This window comes from Piliocolobus tephrosceles, unplaced genomic scaffold (genome assembly GCF_002776525.5).
Source record: "Piliocolobus tephrosceles isolate RC106 unplaced genomic scaffold, ASM277652v3 unscaffolded_709, whole genome shotgun sequence".
NCBI classification, from domain to species: Eukaryota; Metazoa; Chordata; class Mammalia; order Primates; family Cercopithecidae; genus Piliocolobus; species Piliocolobus tephrosceles.
This window is the reverse complement of record NW_022334374.1, coordinates 573925-588640: the sequence shown is the minus strand read 5'-3', so window position 1 is coordinate 588640 and position 14716 is coordinate 573925.

Below are 14716 nucleotides of genomic sequence, written 5' to 3'. Positions count from 1 at the left end.
AGTTAAACCATTATTTGGATTGAGCAGCTCGAAATCACTGTTTTTGTAGGATCTGAGGAAGTACATTTGGGAATGATCCTTAGAATATGCAGAAAGAAATATCCTCAGGTAAAATCCAGAAGATAGCTTTCTGTGAAACTGCTCTGTGTCATCTTATTTCCTCTCGGATTATCCCCCCTTTATATTGAGCAGTTTTCCACCCCTTTGTATGTTTAGCTTTTGATGAGATATTCGGGAGCAGTTTGAGACTAACCTTGAAAAGGAAATATGTTCAGACCGAAACTAGAGAGAAGCTTTCTGAGAAACTGCTTTGTGACGTGTGCATTCCAGTCACAGTGTTATACCTTTCTTCTCATTCAGCATCGTGGAAACCCTTTTGGAGAAACAGGTACCAAGTGATATTCGGGAATATGTTGATGCTGATGGTGAAAAGGGAAATAGTCTCAGACAAAAATTAGAAAGAAGCTTTCTAGGAAACTACCCTGTGATATATGTAATTATCTCACATAGACAAAGCTTTCCTTACATTACGCAGCTTGGAAACTGTCATGGACGAATCCACGAAAGGACGTTTGGGAGCACATTCTGGACTATAGTGAAAAAAGAAATATCTTCACATAAAAACTGGAAAGAAGCTTTCTGCGAATCTGTTTCTTGCTATGTTTATTCGTCTCACATAGATGAGGGTTTGTTTACATTACACAGCTTTTAAACTCCCCCGTCGATGGATCCGCGAAGGCATATTTGGGATCACATACATTCCTATGGTGAAAAAAGGAAATACAGTCAGATAAAAACTGGAGATAACCTTTCTGATAAACTGTTTGGTGAGGTGCCCATTCCACAAAGAGAGTTACAACTTTTTTCTCATAAGGAACAGTTTGGACACTGTTTCTGTAAAACCAATTGAGTGATATTCCGAGCACATTGAAGATGATGGCAAAACAGAAAGAAACACTAGAAGAAACTGCTCTCTGACATGTTCATTCTTTTCTCAGGGTTAAAACTTACTGTACTTTTCCCAGTTTGAACGTCGGTCTTTGAGGTTTCTGTGAAGGGATAGTAAGTGGCAACAGGAGGACTGTGTGAGGCAAGGAAATGTCTACCATCGAAAATCGGAGAGAAGCTCTGTGAAACTCTTTTGTGATGTTTGTATTGATCTCACAGAGTTAAATCATTCTTTGGATTGAGCAGTTTGAAATCACTGCTTTTATTGGATCTTAGAAAGGACTTTTGGAAACGCTCTTTAGAATATACTGACAAAGAAATAACCTCAGAGAGAAACCAGAAGGAAGCTTTCTGGGAAACTGCCCTGTGTCACGTGAATTCCGCTCACACAGTTATGCTTCTCTTTTCATTGAGCTGTATCATAACTCTGTTTTTGTTTAGTCTGCGAAGGGATATTCTGGAGGGTTTTGAGGCTTACAATGAGAAAGGAAACGTCTTCGTATAGAGACTGGAGAGAAGCTTTCTGAGGAGCTGCTTTGTGACGTGTGCATTCCACTAACAGAAATATACCTTTCTTCTCCTAGAGAATTCCTGAATCCCTTTTGAAGAAAAAGATACCAAGAGATATTATGGAGTATAGCGATGACTATGGTGAAGAGAAAAGTATCCTCAGACAAAAACTGAAAGAAGATTTATGTGAAACTGGTTTGCGTTAGATATATTTATTCTTCTCACGTAGTTAAAACTTCAATTATATTACGCAGTTTGGAAACTCTGTCAGGCAAAGATCCACGAAGGGTCGTTTAAGAGCACATTCAGGCCAACGGTGAAAGAAGAGGTATCTTCAAATAAAAACTGTATAGAAACTTTATGACAAACTACTTTTCGATGTATGCATTGCACTCAGGGAGTTATACATCTTTTCTCACAACGCAGTGTTTGAACACTGTTCCTGTGAAACCAAAAAGTGGTATTTTGGAATGCATTGAGGACTATGGCGAATAGTGAAATATACTAAAATAAAATCGAGGAAGAAGCGTTCAAAGAATCAGCTCACTGATATGTGCATTCATTTCTCAGGGTTAATGCTTACTCTATGTTGCCCATTTTTGAAATTATGTCTTTGAAAAATCTGGAAGTGACATTTAGTGATGCCCGGAGGCTTGTAGTGAGTGAGGAAATGTCTTCCGAAGAAAACTGCAGGGAATCATTCTGAGCAACTGCTTTGCGATGTGTGTATTCGTCTCCTAGAGTTAAACCATTCTTTGGATTGAGCAGCTAGAAATCACTGTTTCTGTGGAATCTGAGGAAGGATATTTGGGAACAATCCTTAGAATATGGAGAAAGAAATATCCTCAGGTAAAATCCAGAAGGAAGCTTTCTGTGAAACTGCTCTGTGTCAACTTAATTCCTCTCTCTCAGATAAGCCTCTCTTTTCATTGAGCAGTTTTCTAACCCTGTGTATGTTTAGCATGTGATGGGATATTCGAGAGCACTTGGAGTCTAATGGTGAAAAAGGAAATATGTTCATACGAAACTAGAAAGAAGCCTTCCGAAGAACTGCTTTGTAACGTGTGCATTCAAGTCACAGTGTTATACGTCTTTTCTCATACAGCGTCGGGTAAACCTTTTGGAGAAACAGGTACCAAGTGATATTCGGGAGCATGCTGATGCTGATGGTGAAAAGGGAAATAGCCTCAGACAAAAACTGGAAAGAAGCTTTCTAGGAAACTACTCTGTGATATCTGTAATCATCTCACATAGATAAAGCTTTCTTTCCATTACACAGCTTGGAAAATGTCATGGACAAACCTAGGAAGGGACATTCAAGAGCACATTCTGGACTACGGTGTAAAAGGAAATATATTCCGATAAAAACTGGAAAGAAGTTTGGTGTGAATCTGCTTTTTGCTACGTTTATTCATCTCACAGAGACGAAACTTACTTTACATTACACAGCTCAGAAACTCCCTTGTGGATGGATCCGCAAAGGGATATTTGGGATCACATTCTGGTCTATGGTGAAATAGGAAATATAGTCAGATAAAAACTGGAGAGAAGCGTTTTGAGATACTGCTTGGTGATGTGTGCATTACACTCAGGGTGTTGTAACTTTCTTCTTATAAGGCACAGTTTGAACACTGTTCCTTTAAAACCAAAAGAGTGATATTTGGAGCACATTGACGAACATGGTAAAAAGTAAAATGTCGTCCAATAAAAAACAAAAAGAAGCACTCAAAGAAACTGCTCTCTGACGTGTGCATTGCTTTCACAGTGTTAAAGCTTATGCAACATTTCCCTGTTTGAAAGTCAGTATTTCACGGTTCTGTGAAGGGATAGTAACTGACAACTGGAGGCCTGTGTCTAGCAAGAAAATGTCCTCCATCAAAAATTGGAGAGAAGCTTTCTGTGAAACTATTTTGTGATGTTTCTATTCATCTCATATCGTTAAATGGTTTTTTGGAATGAACAGTTTGAAATCCCTGTTTCTGTATAATTTGAAAAAGGACATTTGGAAACGCTCTTTAGAATATCCTGAAAAAGAAATAACCACAGAGAGAAACCAGAAGGAACCTTTCTGTGAAACTGCTATGTGTCACGTGAATTATGCTCACACAGTTAAGCTTCTCTTTCCATTGAGCTGTATCACAACTCTATTTTTGTTTAGTTTGCGAAGGGATATTCTGGAGGGCTTTGAGACTTATGGTGAGAAAGGAAAGGTCTTCAGATAGAAACTGGAGAGAAGCTTTCTGAAAAGCTGCTTGGTGACGTGTGCATTATACCCTCAGAAATATACCTTTCTTCTCCTAGGGAATTCCGGAAACCCTGTTGGAGAAAAAGCTACCAAGGGATATTCGGGAGTATAGCAATGACTATGGTGAAAAAGGAAATATCCTCAGACAAAAACTGGAAAGAAGATTTCTTTGAAACTGCTTTGTGTTAGATATATTTATTCGTCTGACATATTTAAACTTTAATTATATTAAACAGTTTGGAAACCCAGTCATGCACAGAACCGTGAAGGAACATTCGGGAGCACATTCAGGCCTACGGTGAAAGAGGAAATCTCTTCAGATTACAACTGGATAGAAGCTTTCTGAGAAACTACTTTGTGGTGTATGCATTCCACTCAGGGAGTTTTACCCCTTTTCTCACAAGGCAGAGTTTGAAAATTGTTCATGTGAAACTGAAAAAGTGATATTCAGGGCACATTGGGAACTATTGCAAATAGTGAAATATACTGAAATAAAACTGAGGAAGAAGTGTTCCAAGAATCTGCTCTCTGATATGCGTATTCACTTCACAGAGTTAATGCTTACTCTATGTTGCCCAGTTTTGAAACTCTGTCTATGAAGAATCTGTGAAGGGATATTTAGTGACGCCTGGAGGCTTGTGGTGAACAAGGAAACGTCTTCTGATGAATCCTGCAGAGAAACTTTCTGAGCAACTGCTTTGTGATGTGTGTATTCGTCTCATAATATTATACCGTTCATTGTATTGATCAGCATGAAATCACTGTTTTTGTGGCATCTGAGGAAGGACATTTGGGAACGATCCATAGCATACAGAGAAAGAAATATCCTCAGATAAAATCCAGAAGGAACCTTTCAGTGAAACTGCTATATGTCATCTTAATTCCTCTTGCTGAATTAAGCCTCCCTTTTCATTCAGCAGTTTTCTACCAGTGTGTATGTTTAGCGTGTGATGGGATATTCGGATTCACTTTGAGGCTAACGGTGAAAAAGGCAATATGTTCAGACTGAAACTGGAGAGAAGCTTTCCAAGGAACTGCTTTGTGACATGTGCATTCCAGTCACATTGTTATACCTCTCTTCTCATACAGCGTCTGGGAAACCCTGTTGGAGAAACATGTACCAAGTGATATTCGGGAGCATATTGATGCTGATGGTGATAAGGGAAATAGACTCAGACAGAAACTGGAAAGAAACTTTCCAGGAAACTCCTCTGTGATAAGTGTAATCATCTCACATAGATAAAGCTTTCTTTATATTATGCAACCTGGAAACTGTCATGCACGGATCCACGAAGGGACCATCGGGAGCACATTCTGGACTGTGCTGAAAAGGAAATATCTTCAGATAAAAACCAGAAAGATGCTTTCTGTGAATCTGTTTTTTGCTATGTTTATTCATCTCACATAGATGAAGCTTTCCTTACATTACGCAGCTTGGAAACTATCTCGTGGATGGACCCGTGAAGGGATATTTGGAATCACATTTGGGCCTATGGTGAAAGAGGAAATATAGTCAGATTAAAATTGGAGAGAAGCTTTCTGAGAAACTGCTTGGCGATGTGTGCATTCCATGCAGAGAGTTATAATTTTATTCTAATAAGGTACAGTTTGAACACTGTTCCTGTAAAACCAAAAGAGTGATATTCTGAGCACATTGAAGACTATGGCAAAAAGTGAAATGATGACCAATAAATAACAGAAAGAAGCACTCGAAGAAACTGCTCTCTGACATGTCCATTCTCTTCACAGGGTTACAGCTTACTCTACATTTCCCAGTTTGAAAGTCAGTCTTTGAGTGTTCTGCGAAGAGATATTAAGTGGTGACCGGAGGTCTGTGTGAGACAAGGAAATGTCTTCCATTGAAAATCGGAGAGAAGCTTTCTGTGCAACTCTTTTGTGATGTTGTATTCATATCATAGAGTTAAATCATTCTTTGCATTGAACAGTTTGAAATAACTGTTTCTGTGGAATCTGAGAAAGGGCATTTGGAAACTCTGTTCAGAATATTCTGAAAAAGAAATAACCTCAGAGAGAAACAAGAAGGAAGATTTCTGTGAATCTGCCCTGTATCACGTGAATTCCACTCACAGAGTTAAGCTTCTCTTTCCATTGAGCTGTATCATAACACTGTTTTTGTTTAGTCTGCTAAGCAATATTCTGGAGGGCGCTGAGGATTACAGTGATAAAGGAAACGTTTGCACATAGAGACTGGAGAGTAGCTTTCTGAGGATCTGCTTTGTGACGTGTGCATTTCACTCACAGAAATATACTTTTCTTCTCCTGGAGAGTTCCGGAATCCCTTTTGGAGAAAAAGCAACCAAGAGATATTCGGGAGTATAGTGACGACTGTGGTGAAAAAGGACATATCCTCAGACAAAAACTGGAAAGATTTCTGTGAAAATGCATTGTGTTAGATATATTCATTCCTCTCATGTAGATAAAATTCTAATTATGTTACGCAGTTTGGAAGCTGCGTCATGCACAGATCCGCGAAGGGACATTTGGGAACACATTCAGGCATAAGGTGAAAGAGGAGATATCTTCAGGTAAAACCTGGATAGAAACATTCTGAGAAACCACTTTGTGATGTACGCATTCCATTCAGGGTGTTATACCTCTTTTCTCAAAAGGCAGTGTTTGAACACTGCTCCTGTGAAACTGAAAAAGTGATATTTCGGAACGCATTGAGGACTGTGGTGAATAGTGAAATATACTGAAATAAAATTGAGGAAGAAGCGTTCCAAGAGTCTGCTCTCTGATATGTGCATTTACTTCAGAGTTAATGCTTATGCTATGTTGCCCAGTTTCGAAACTCTGTCTTTGAAGAATCTGTGAAGGGATGTTTAGTGACTCCCGGAGGCTTGTGTTGAGCGAGGAAACGTCTTCAGATGAAACCTGCAGAGAAACATTCTGAGCAACTGCTTTGCAATGTGTGTATTCCTCTCCTAGAGTTAAACCATTCTTTGGATTGAGCAGCTTGAAATTACTGTTTTTCTGGAATCTGAGGAGACATTTGGGAATGATCCTTAGAATATGGAGAAAGAAATATCCTCAGGTAAAATCCAGAAGGAACCCTTCTGTGAAACTTCTCTGTGTCGTCTTAATTCGTCTCAATCAGTTAAGCCCTCTTTTCATTGAGCAGTTTTCTAACCCTGTGTATGTTTAGCATGTGATGGGATACTCAGGAGCACTTTGATGCATACAGTGAAAAAGGAAATATGTTCAGACCGAAACTGGGGAGAAGCTTTCTGAGGAAATGTTTGTGACGTGTGCATTCCAGTCACAATGTTATATCTCTCTTCTCATACAGTGTCAGGGAAACCCTTTTGGAGAAACAGGTACCAAGTGATATTCACGAGCATGTTGATGCTGATGGTGGCACAGTTTGAACACTGGTTCCTGTAAAACCAACAGAGTGATATCCAGAGCACTTTGAACACTATGGCAGAAAGTGAAATGTCGTCCAATAAAAAACAGACAGAAGCAGTCGAAGAACCTGCTCTCTGTCATGTCCATTCTTTTCACAGGGATAAAGCTTATTCTACATTTCCCAATTTGAAAGTTGGTCTTTGAGGTTTCTGCAAACGGATTGTTAGTGGCGACTGGAAGACTGTGTGAGGCAAGGAAATGTCTTCCATCGAAAATTGGAGAGAAGCTTTCTGCACAACTCTTTTGTGATGTTTGTATTCATCTCATAGAGTTAAATCATTCCTTGGATTGAGCAGTTTGAAATCACTGTTTCTGTGGAATCTGAGAAAGGACATTTGGAAACGCTCTTTAGAATATCCTGAAAAAGAAATAACCTCAGAAAGAAACCAGAAGGAGGCTTTTTGTGAAACTGTTTTGTGTCACGTGAATTCCGCTCACACAGTTAAGCTTCTCTTTTCACTGAACTGTATCATAACACTGTTTTTATTTATTCTGCGAAGGGATATTCTGCAGGGCTTTGAGGCTTACAGTGAGAAAGGAAACGTCTTCAGATAGAAACTGCAGAGAAGCTTTCTGAGGAGCTGCTTTGTGACCTGTGCATTCCACTCACAGAAATATACCTTTCTTCCCTAGAGGATTCCGGAATCCCTTTTGGAGAAAAAGCTAGCAAGAGATATTCGGGAGTTTAGAGACAACTGGTGTAAAAGGAAATATCCTCAGACAAATACTGGAAAGAAGACACATCCGCGAAAGGACATTCAGAAGCACATTCACGCCCACGGTGAAACAGTAGATATCTTCAGATAAAAACTGGACAGAAAACTTTCTGAAAAGCTACTCTAGAAATATTCTCAGAGAGAAACTAGAAGGGAGCTTTCTGTGAAATGCACAGATCCGAGAAGGCACAATCGGGAGCACATTCAGGCCTACGGTGAAAGAGGAGTTATCTTCAGATAAAAACTGGATAGAAGATTTCTGAGAAACTCCTTTGTGATGTATGCATTCCACTCAGGGAGTTATATCTCTTTTCTCACAAGGTAGTGTTTGAAAACTGTTCCTGTGAAATCGAAATCGTGATATTTCGAACGCATTGAGGACTATGGTGAATAGCGAAATATACTGAAATAAAATCGTGGAAAAAGCCTTGCAGCAATCTGATCTTTATATGTGCATTCACCTCACAGAGTTAATGCTTACTATACGTTGCTCAGTTTCAAAACACTGTCTTTGAAGAATCTGTGAAGGGATATTTAGTGACGCCCAGAGGCTTGTGGTGAGCGAGGAAACGTCTACCGAGGAAAGCTGCAGAGAAAGGTTCTGAGGAATTGCTTTGCGATGTGTGTATTCGTCTCCTAGAGTCAAACGGTCTCTGGATTGAGTAGCTTGAAATCACTGTTTTGGTGGAATCTGAGGAAGGACATTTTGGAATGATCCTTAGAATATGGAGAAAGAAATACCTCGGGTAAAATCCAGAAGGAAGCTTGCTGTGAATCTGCTCTGTGTTTTCTTAATTCCTCTCACTAGATAAGCCTCTCTTTTCATTGAGCAGTTTTGTAGCTCTGTGTATGTTTAGCGTGTCATAGGATATTCGGGAGCATGTTAAGGCTTTTGGGGAAAGAGGAAATATGTTCAGACCGAAACTGGAGAGAAGCTTTCCGAGGAACTGCTTTGAGATGTGTGCATTCCGGTCACTGTGTTATACCTCTCTTCTCATACAGCGTTGTGGAAACCTTTTTGGAGGGACACGTACCAAGTGACATTCGGGAGCATGTTGATGCTGAAGGTGAAAAGGGAAATAGCCTCAGACAAAAACTGGAAAGAAGCTTTCTAGGAAAATACTCTCTGATATCTTTAATCATCTCACAGAGATAAAGCTTTCTTTACATCACACAGCTTGGAAACTGTCATGGACGAATCCATGAAGGGACCTTCGGGGGCCCATTCTGGACTATGGTGAGAAAGGAAATATCTTCAGATAAAAACTGGAAAGAAGCTTTCTGTGAAACTGTTTTTGCTATGTTTATTCCTCTCACATAGATGAAGCTTTTTTTTTACAATACGCAGCTTGGAAACTCCCTGGTGGATCTATCCGTGAAGGAATATTTGGGATCACATTAGGGCCAATGGTGAAAGAGGAAATATAGTCAGATAAAATCTGGAAAGGAGCTTTCTGAGAAACTGCTTGGTGATGTGTGCATTCCACTCCGGGAGTTAGAACTTTCCCCTCATAAGGCACAGTTTGAACACTGTTCCTTAAAACTAAAAGAGTGTTTTTCAAGAACATTGAAGACTATGGTAAAAAGTGAAATGTCATCCAATAAAAAACAGAAAGAGCACTCGAAGAAACTGCTCTCTGACATGTCCATTCTTTTCACAGGGTTAAAGCTTACTCTACATTTTCCAGTTTGAAAGTCGGTCTTTGAGGATTCTGCGAAGAAATAGTAAGTGGCATCCGGAGGCCAGTGTAAGGCAAGGAAATGTCTTCCATCGAAAATTGGAGAGAAGCCTTCTGCACAACCCTTTTGTTATGGTTGTATTCATATCATAGCATTAAATCATTCTCTGCATTGAGCATTTTGAAATCACTCTTTCTGTGGAATCTGAGACAGGACATTTGGAAATGCTCTTTAGAATATCCTGAAAAAGAAATAACCTCAGAGAAAAACCAGAAGGAAGCATTCTGTGAAACTGCTCTGTGTCACGTTAATTCCGCACACACAGTTAAGCTTCTCTTTTCATTGAGCTGTATCATAACACTGTTTTTGTTTAGTCTGCGAAGGGATACTCTGGAGGGCTTAGAGGCTTATGGTAAGAAAAGAAATATCTTCAGATAGAAACTGGAGAGAAGCTTTCTGAGGACCTGCTTAGTTCGTGTGCATTTCCCTCACAGAAATATACCTTTCTTCTCCTAGAGTATTCTGGAATCCCTTTTGGAGGAAAAGCTACCAAGAGATATACGGGAGTATAGTGAAGACTATGATGAAAAAGGAAATATCCTCAGACCCAAACAGGAAAGAAGATTTCTGTGAAACTGCTTGTTGTTAGATATATTTATTCATCTTGCATAGTTAAAACTTTAATTATATCATGCACAGTTCCGCGAAGGGACATTCGGGAGCACATTCAGGCCTACGGTGAAAGAGGAGATATCTTCAGATAAAAACTGGATAGAAGCTTTCTGAGAAACTACTTTGTGATGTATGCATTCCACTCAGGGTGTTATACCTCTTTTCTCACAAGGCAGTGTTTGAACACTGTTCCTGTGAACCCAAAAAAGTGATATTTCGGAATGCATTAAGGACTATGGCAAGTTGTGAAATATTCTGAAATAAAATGGAGGAAGAAGTTTTCCAAGAATCTGCTCTCTGCTCTGTGCATTCACTTCACTGAATTAATATTTTCCAGTTTCGAATCTCTGTCTTTGACAAATCTGTGAAGGGATATTTACTGATGCCCAGAGGCTTCTGGTGAACAAGGAAACGTCTTCCGATGAAATCTGCAGGGAAACGTTCTGAGCAACTGCTATGCAATGTGTGTATTCGTCTCCTTGTATTAAATCGTTATTTGGATTGAGCAGCTTGAAATCAATGTATTTGTGGAATCTGAGGAAGGACATTTGGGAACAATACTTAGAACATGGAGAAAGAAATATCCTCAAGTAAAATCCAGAAGGAAGCTTTCAGTGAAATTGCACCGTACCATCTTAATTTCTCTCACTGAGATAAGCTTCACTTTTCATTGAGCAGTTTTCTAGCACTGTGTATGTTTAATGTGTGATGGGATATTTGGTAGCACTTTCAGGCTAACACTGAAAAACGAAATATGTTCAGACCGAAACTGGAGAGAAGCTTTCCGAGGAACTGCTTTGTGACGTGTTCATTCCGCTCACAAAGTCATAACTCTCTTCTAATACATCGGAGAGATTTCATTCTATCCAGCTTTTATCAGAAGATATCTCCTCTTTCACCGTAGACATGAATGTGCTCCCGAATGTCCCTTCACAGTGGAATGATGTATGCAATGTGATATTTCGGAACGCATGGAGGACTATGGCAAAGAGTGAAATAAACTGAAATAAAATCTAGGAAGAAGCATTCCAAGAATCTGCTCTGTGATATGTGCATTCAATTCACAGAGTTAATGCTTACTCTATGTTGCCCAGTATCGAAACACTGTCTTTGAAGAATCTGTGAAGGGATATTTAGTGAAGCCTGGAGGCTTGTGGTAAGTGAGGAAATGTATTCCGATGAAACCTGCAGAGAACAGTTCTGAGCAACTGCTTTGCGATGTGGGTATTCGTCTCCTAGATTTAAACCATTCTTTGGATTGAGTAGCTTGAAATCACTGTTTTTGTGAAATCTGAGGAAGGACATTTGAGAACTATCCTTAGAATATGGAGAAAGAAATATCCTGAGGTAAAATCCAGAAGGAAGCTTTCTGTGAAACTGCTCTGTGTCGTCTTAATACCTCTCACTCAGATAAGCCTCTCTTTTCATTCAGCAGTTTTCTAACCGTGTGAATGCTTAGTGTGTGATGCGATAATCAGGAGCACTTTGAAGCTAACGGTGAAAAAGAAAATATGTTCAGGCTGAAACTGGAAAGAAGCTTTCCGAGGAACTGCTTTGTGATATGTGCATTCCAATCAGTGTTTTACCTCTCTTCTCATACAATGCCAGGGAAACCATTTTGAAGAAACAGGTACCAAGTGATATTCATGAGCATGTTGATGCTGATGGGGAAAAGGGGAATAGCCTCATACAAAAACTGGAAAGAATATTTCGAGTAAACTACTCCGTGATATGTGTAATCATCTCACATAGATAAAGCTTGCTTTACATTACACAGCTTGGAAACTCTCATGGACGGATCCACGAAGGGACCTTCAGGAGCACGTTCTCGACTACAGTGAAAAAGGAAATGTCTTCATGTAAAACCTGGAAAGAAGCTTTCTGTGAATCTGATTGTTGCTATATTTATTCATCTCACATAGATGAAGCTTTCTTTATATTGCACAGCTTGGATACTACCTCGTGGATGGATCCGCGAAGGGATATTTGGGATCACATAGTAAGTATAGTCAGGTAGTAAATATAGTCAGATAAAAAAAGGAAAGAGGCTGGGCACGGTGGCTCAATCCTGTAATCCCAGCCCTTTGGGAGGCCGAGGCGAGGGGATCACGATGTCAGGAGATCGAGACCTTCCTGGCTAACACGGTGAAACCCCGTCTCTGCTAAAACAATACAAAAAAAAAAAAAATAGACAGGCGAGGTGGCGGGCGCCTGTAGTCCCAGCTACTGGAGAGGCTGAGGCAGGAGAATTGCGTGGACCTGGGAGATGGACCTTGCAGTGAGCTGAGATCAGGCTATGGCACTCCAGCCTGGGCGACAGAGCGAGACTCCATCTCCCAAAAATAAAAAAATAAAAAATATAAAATATATAAAAATAAAAACTGGAGAGAAACTTTCTGAGAAACTGCTTCATGATGTGTGCATTCCACCCAGGGACTTATAACTTTTTTCTCATAAGGCACAGTTTGAAAACTGTTCCTGTGAAACCAAAAGAGCGATATTCAGAACACATCGGAGACTATGGCAAAAACTGAAATGTCGTCCAATATAAAACAGAAAGAAACACTCTAAGAAAGTGCTCTCTGACATTTTTTTCACAGGGTTAAAGCTTACTCTTCATTTCCCAGTTTGAATGTCGGTCTTTGATATTTCTGCGACGGGATAGAAGGTGGCAACTGGAGGCCTTTGTGAGTCAAGGAAATGTCTTCCATTGAAAATCGGTGAGAAGCTTTCTGCACAATTAGTTTTTGATGTTTGTATTCATCTCATAGAATTAAATCACACTTTGGATTGAGCAGTTTTAAATCACTGTTTCTGTGGAATCTGAGGTACAACATTTGGAAACGATCTTTAGAATATCCTGAAAAAGAAATAACCTCAGAGAGAAACCAGAAGGAAGCTTTCTGTGAAACTGCTCTGTGTCAGGTAAATTCCGCTCACACAGTTAAGCTTCTCTTTTCTTTGAGCTGTATCATAACACTGTTTTTGTTTATTCTGGGAAAGGATATTGTGGAGGGGTTTGAGGCTTACAGTGAGAAAGCAAACGTCTTCAGATAGAACCTGGAGAGAAGCTTTCTGAGGAGCTGCTTTGTGACGGGTGCATTCCACTCACCGAAATATACCTTTCTTCTCATAGAGGATTCTGGAATCCCTTTTGGAGAAAAAGCTACCAAGAGATATTCGGGAGAAGAGTGACAACTCTGGTGAAAAGGAAATATCCTCAGACAAAAACTGTTTAGAACATTTCTGTGAAACTGCCATGTGTTAGATATATTTTTTCAACTCGCAGGTTAAAATTTTAAATATATTACACAGTTTGGAAACTCCGTCATGCACAGACCCGTGGAGGAGGATTCGGAAGCACATTCAGCCCTACTGTGAAAGAGGAGATATCTTCAGATAAAAATTGGATGGAATCTTTCTGAGAAACTACTTTGTGATGTATGCATTCCACTCAGGGAGTTATACTTCTTTTCTCACAAGGCTGTGTTGGAACACTGTTCCTATGAAAGCAAAAAAGTGATATTTTGGAACGCATTGAGGACTATGGCGAGTTGTGAAATACACTGAAATAAAATCGAGGAAGAAGCATTCCAAGAATCTGCTCTTGGATATGTGGATTCACTTCCCAGAGTTAATGCTTTCTCTAAGTTGCCCAGTTTCTAAAGTCTGTCTTTGAAAAATCTGTGAAGGGATATTTAGTGACGTCTGGAGGCCTGTGGTGAGCGAGGAAACGTCTTCCAATGAAACCTGCTGAGAAATGTTCTGAGCAACTGCTTTGTGATGTGTGTATTCGTCTCCTAGAGTTAAACCGTTCTTTGGATTGAGCAGCTTGAAATCGTTTTTTTTTTTTTTTGTGGAATCTGAGGAAGGACATTTGGGAACGATCCTTAGGATATGGAGAAAGAAATACCCTCAGGAGAAATCCAGTAGGAAGTTTACTGTGAAACTGCTCTGTGTCATCTTAATTACTCTCACTCCGTTAAGCCTCTCTTTTCATTGAGCAGTTTTCTAGCCATGTGTATGTTTAGCGTGTGATGGGATATTCGGGAGCACTTTGAGGATAACGGTGAAAAAGGAAATATGTTCAGACCGAAACTGGGTCCCTTCACAGATCTATCCTTGACGGAGTTTCCAAATGGCATAATATAATTAAAGTTTTAACTATGCGAGATGAATAAATATATGCAACACAAGGCAGTTTCCCAGACATATTCTTTCCAGTTTTTCTCTGAATATATTTCCTTTTTCACCCGAATAGCTCTTGGTAGCTTTTTCTCCAAAAGGGATTCCGGAATCCTCTAGGACAAGAAAGGTATATTTCTGTGAGTGGAATGCACCCGCCACAAAGCAGCTCCTCAGAAAGCTTCTCTGCAGTTTCTATCTGAAGACGTTTCTTTTCTCAGGATAAACCTCAAAGGTCTCCAGAATATCCCTTCGCAGACTAAACAAAAACAGTGTTATGATACAGCTCAATGAAAAGACAAGCTTAACTGTGTGAGCAGAATTCACGTGA